This window comes from Alexandromys fortis, unplaced genomic scaffold (genome assembly GCF_014885135.2).
Source record: "Alexandromys fortis isolate MF-2015 unplaced genomic scaffold, M_Fortis_MF-2015_v1.1 scaffold_406, whole genome shotgun sequence".
NCBI lineage: Eukaryota > Metazoa > Chordata > Mammalia > Rodentia > Cricetidae > Alexandromys > Alexandromys fortis.
In genome coordinates, this window is record NW_026068280.1 from 112,538 (window position 1) to 118,774 (window position 6,237).

Sequence of the window (6,237 nt, forward strand, 5' to 3'; positions counted from 1 at the left end):
GTATTCCATCCCAAGGCCAGATTCAATTAATACAGAGTTGAGTAGTATAGGTGGCAGGGACCAGCTGGATACATAGGTAAGGGTTTTGAACCCTCCCCACTACTCCAGGGGGGTGTAAACAGTCACCAAGCCCAGCTGGGATAGTCTTTTGGCAAGGGGACACATCTGAACTCCCAAAGGTGGCAGGAACTTGGCTGGGACGATAGTCACATGCTCAAATTGACCTTAAGGTGGCAGCTTGTATATAAGCAATTCACTTGAAAGCACATCCACTAAGATTAATGTGCTTCAGCTGCACTAGCATCCACCAGACTTGGAAGAGCATCTCCTTCACCACCTTCCCACATCCATGCTCAAAATCTCTCTATGAGCAGTGACCAGGAATGAGGATTTGCCACAGTGATTCCATGACCCCCTTCTCTGTACCTTGCCTTGTAAATATGAAATACCTCAGCTGTATTTGAGGGTGGATGGGCAAAGGCAGAAATGTTGCAGCCTTCTGCCCCTGAGAGTTTTTCAGTGACTTCTCTGACCACCTTGTTGACAGGGACTGAATCACAAGGATGTATCTCAGACTGACAGCTCAAACTCTCAGGGATGGCTTGACATGTACGCCTTAACCTAGGAAACACCTTTGCCTTTTAGACCTTCTGGGTCTAAAAGCTCTTGCAACCTCTCTAGAGCTATAGATGCTGAATGCTCCTCTGTACTTGTGGAGAGAGCCTTCACCAAGGCATCACCCCTGACCAGAGTTGCTCACAGCCTGTAATACATAGGTTGAAGAAAAATGCGTGGGACCCTCACCCCTTATTCTCAAAGGGGCAAGAAGAAATTTCCTAGCAGAATGGTTTCCCAGGAAGATAGTGGCCTTCCCCTCTCCCACCCGAGCACAAGGTCATTTAGTTCAGCCCAGCCAGCCACCTGGTACAGGCTGATAAAGATGACCTAATTCAGGAATAGTGGTCTTGCTCTTAGAACAAGAAAAAAGCAAACTTAACAGAATGGGAGGGAGCAAAAGTTCTTGTACCCGTGCCAAAGCATCTTCAAAGATTCTCTTTGTAGTTATGCCTTTAAAAGTTTACCCCACAGAGGAGATACAACTCCTCTCTCTACCTCGTTGTAATGGGGATGGAGATGAATTCCAAACATGTTTGGATTATGCTAATTGAACCTTGCTTATTACAGTCTGGGCCTCTCTGATGGTCTCTCTCTGGGGGTCGCAATCTGGGCACAACAAATTAGAACATCAAGAACTCAGCCAGGCCGTAGTAAACTCCTGTTCTATACTATGCGAAACAGAAGCAAGTCACAAAAGGCAAACACTGTAGATCACAATCCTAGAAACAGACCCAGTTGTGATGAAATGGGTTTATAATCCCAGCACTGGAGAAGTTGAGGCAGAAGGACTGAGAATTCTAGACCAACTGGGGCTACTTAGAAAGACCCTTCCTCAAAAGACATGACTCAGTTAAAAGCTGCTCTTCTCAAGGACCTGAGTTTGACTCCCAGCTCCCACAGGGCAGGTCATCTGTACCTTACAAGGTAGTACCAGGGGTTTCAATGTCATCTTCTGGCTTCCATAGGCACCAGACAACTTAGAAAAGAAAGAATTTAATTTTGGGCTCAGGATTCCAGAGGTTAGAGCATGACATTGTAGTGAGGAGCATTCAGCCAGCAGGCAGACCTCACGCTAGAGCAGTAGCTAAAGGCTCATATCTGCATCCACAGACATGAGGCAGAGAGAGCTACTGGAAATGGTGTGGCCTTTTGAAACCTCAGTCCCCAAGCCAGAGCGACACACCTCTCCAAACAAGGCCATATCTCCTAATCTTTCCCAAACAGTTCCCCCAACTGAGAGCAAGTATTCAAATCTATGAGCCTATGACAGCCATTCTCATTCAAACCCCACAACATAATAAAGTAATAAAAAGAAAATTTTAAAATTTATAGAAAATTGCCACACCAGCACGGCAACTGTAGTTCTTCTGAGCGAGGGACATCAGGATCAACACACAACACAACTTCAGGTTCTGCAGACAGGCCTTTATTCCACTTTCTCACACAGTATATATAGCCCTCAGCAGGGGAGGCCGAGCCAGCAAAGGCAAGAAGCTCATCACCGAAGGGGTAAACATCTTTAGAAACACTGCTGAAAACAACAGATTGTTCTTGGTTTTGTTCTTGTTTTTGGAACAACCAACCACAAGAGTGCAAAGCAGATCAAGTGGGGTGCAAAGGCCTGTCCTCAAGGGACCCAACAGAAAATATAAAGGTAGCTGCTAAGGGCTAGCGGGAAGACAAGGAGAAACTAGTGCTTAATAGAGTTGCCATTTGTTGGAGAAAAATGCTCTGAAAATCCCCTGCGCAACAAGGAGAGTGTATTTTTTACACTACCGAACTGTGCAGTAAGAAACGGTTAACTAAGATGGGGTCATAAAGGGGGTTCAGGTGAGCTGGTCCTGTGGACCCGAGAGCAGGACACCCCTCCCTCATATGCCATGTGGTGGCATGGATGAGAGAAATATGCCCCCCTTCACCCCTTGCCACCTGTGGCAAGAGGAGGGCTGGCCTTGGGGACACGAAAACGAAAGAGCTGGCTTTTGTCCCTCACCAAGTGCAGCACTCCAGAAAGCAGGCCCTGTACTTCGCCTGAACAACACAGTAGAGTTCTCCCTGGTGGCGTGAGTGTAGGTGAGCCTGGACCTGAGGGCCTGAGAGCAGAATTGCTCCGCTCCTTGCGGTCTGCTACTTTGGGAGCGCTGGCCGAGGCAGTGCTGGAGAGCTCCCCCTGGTGGTGACAATGAGGGAAAGCTGGCAAGCTGACCAACCCAGCAAAACCCAGGCCCAGAACCAGGGCTATGAGTAAGCCGACCCCAACATCCACCTCATCTATGAACTACTGAAGTATGCAAAGGGGCCAGACCTTCAGATCCAAAGCTGCAGGACCTCCATGACATAGGACAACAACAGGATATCCAAGAGGAGTCCAGTGAGGGCCCAGCATCGACAGTGTAGCAGAAACCCGAGGCCTAGAACCAGACCAATGACTGCAATGAACACTTACAAGTAAAGAAATATGGACGAAAGGGTGTACCGTGTGAGTCCCTGGACCACACTCCAGCTTCCACGCCAAGATTTTTTGTTTGGTTGCTTTTGGGTGTTTTTGTTTTACTTTTAAATTTTGTGTTGGGGGGGTTGCAAGGGCAGAGGACAGAAGCAAGGGGACAGGGAGGTAAGTAGGATCGGATGCATAATGTGAAATCCATAAAAAATCAATAAGACGTTACATAAAGATGGGCTCATCAAAATGCCACACAAGCTCAATGCCCTGAGTTCAATCCCCAGAACCCACATAAAGATGAAAGGAGAGAGCTGGCTCCGGAAAGCTGTCCCCTAAACTCTACGTGCATGCCATAACACAAAGACACATCATACCCGTGCGTGCATGCGTGTGCGCCTGCACGCGCATGCACACACACACGCACAGTATTTTTTTAAATTCCTGCATGTTTGCTTTGCCTGGCTCCTGGGTTTTGGTGGGGGGCGGTTCAAGACATGGTTTCTCCGTGTAGTCCTGGCTGTCCTGGAACTCACCCTGTAGGACCAAGCTGGCTTCAAACTCACAGAGATCCATCTGCCTCTGCCTCATGAGTGCTGGGATTACAGGCGTGTTGCCACCACCTCCCAACCCTTGGGTATATTTTTTTAAGTGATCAAGATAGAAAATACAAAGGAAGTGAGACCAGCTTTATTCCCGAGCCGTTGAGTAGTCTGCACACCCTTTCAGGGGCTCGACATGGGCAGTGTGCCTATATTTGAGCAGTAGAGCGCCAGCAAAATCCTGGAGACAACAGCTTAAGTGTTCAAGCAGCCATGTGAGCTGCCCCACAGCTGACATCCTAGCAGTAGGGAGGCTGGGGACAGAAGATCAGGAGTTACAGGCCAGCATGGACTACATCATGAGATCCTGTCTTGAAAAAAGACTCAATAAAAGACGAGCCAAAACTAAAAAACAACTCAAAGTGTACTGGTTGAAATGGGTAATGTACATAAATAGCTGGACCAGTTTTTCTCTTGTTCTAAATTCTATTCTATTTGGGGGTAATTTTCTCCCACTTCAAGCTCCCTCATTATATACGCTTTCATTCAAAATGTTAATTCTTCTTCTTCTTGTAATTTAACCATCCGCTAATCATTTCTGGGATGGAAACACATATTCCTAAGTGAAACTCTATTGAAGAGCAGAATTGAGCAGACAGTGTGTTTGTTTCTCAAATTTCTTGTCTAATGGTTAATAGAATTGCAAACGAAGAACTTTTTCGAAGTCTTAAAAACTATCTGTGGTGATGTTTTTGTGCAAACTAAACTTTTTTGACCAGACAGAGGTTTAAATCTTTATAAAATAAAGTGTGTGTGTGTGTATGTGTGTGTGTGTGTTCAGCCTCCAAATGATATTTGCGGGGAAAAAAAGAGACTATAATCTCTTTAAACGCAATGCAACTCTTTTTAAGTACAAAGAAAATTGAATTCTAGTCTTGGACCACCTTATTTCTGCTTGAGAGACCTTGGGCAAGCAACTGAGTGCAACTCTGCATCTTTTTTCCAGACTTGAGCCAGTTTATACCACACATGGTGGAAACCGGATCAAGAAACAAAAAGAAGATAGTAGCAAGCAAGTTTTGTCTGAAGGAAATAGTTATACGATAAGGTACAAAGTCAGACTACTGTCTCTGCCTGACTTTTGCTGGCATCCGGCTATGTCCTGTCCCTGCAATTCAGAGGGCGATCGAACCACTGTAATTTATGGGCTCCTTAGCAAACAACACTTCTAATGAAGTCAGCAGTGTAAGAGATCAGCGAAGATTTTCCAGGATTTCAGGAGATAAAACAGAAATCATCTTCAAAATAGATCGTATTTATACATTTAAAAGAGAAGGTCATATGTCAACTTTTTTCTGCATCTGATAGCATCCTTTATTACTCTCAAGAAGAAACTTTGAGGATGAGAGTGTTATACGTCTCCACTCCCTTCTGTCCTCATAAAATACATGCTGTCCTAGTCTATGGACCCAATTCTCCAAGCCTGTATCCATAAGGCTCTCCATGTAAATGTGTAATGTTCCCTCCCTGGTGTGCAGCCATACGAAATATGAAGCCATCTGCTTGATTTTTTTTTTTTTGGTTTTTCGAGACAGGGTTTCTCTGTGGCTTTGGAGCCTGTCCTGGAACTAGCTCTGTAGACCAGGCTGGTCTCGAACTCACAGAGATCCGCCTGCCTCTGCCTCCCGAGTGCTGGGATTAAAGGTGTGCGCCACCACCGCCCGGCTCTGCTTGATTTATTGAGCTTAGTAAAACATGAAAATGTGTTGGGGTTAGAGAGATGGTCCAGCACTTTTGCCCTTGCAGAGGACCTGGGTTTGATCCCTAGCATCCATGAGATGCTTCATAACCCCAGTGTCAGGGGGATCTGACTCCCTCTTCTGACTACCAGAAGCAGCAGGCACACGGGTGGTGCATGTACATACAGGCAGAACACTCATAAACATGAAATAAAATAAATCTTTAAAAATCCAAAATTGAAAATGTGAGTTCCCTTATTCAAAGCCAGAAAACAAGTTGCCTTCATAAGTTTTAATTTTTTATTTAATTTTTAAATTTCCTTACAGCATTCTCATAATACATAGTTTTGGTTGATTTTTCCCCTACTGGATCCTCTCCCCCATAGCCCTGCCCCTGTTGTGTTAGGCGCAGCGGGCTACTTTCCTGGCACCTGGCCGCCCGCATGGCTAGCTTTACCCGAAATAATTACACGGAAACTGTATTCTTTTAAACACTGCCTGGCCCATTAGTTTCAGCCTCTTAACCCATTTCTAATAATCTATGTAGCACCACGAGCTGGCTTACCAGGAATGATCTTAACCTGCATCTGTCTGGAGTGGGAGAATCATGGTGACTCCCTGACTCAGCTTCTTTCTCCCATTCTGTTCTGTTTACTCTGCCTACCTAATTTTCTGTCCTATCAGAGGCCAAGCAGTTTCTTTATTACTTAACCAATGAAACAATAGATAGAAAGATGACCCTCCTCCATCATGCCCCCTTTGTCCCCCAATCATACCTTCTACCTCCTGAATCCTCCTTCCATTTTCATATCACGTGTGTTTTGTTTCCCTTCCCACCACCTCCCTTAAAGCCTCTTTCGTCCTGTCTCACAGGCCCCACTGTAATTGTTTGACCTCT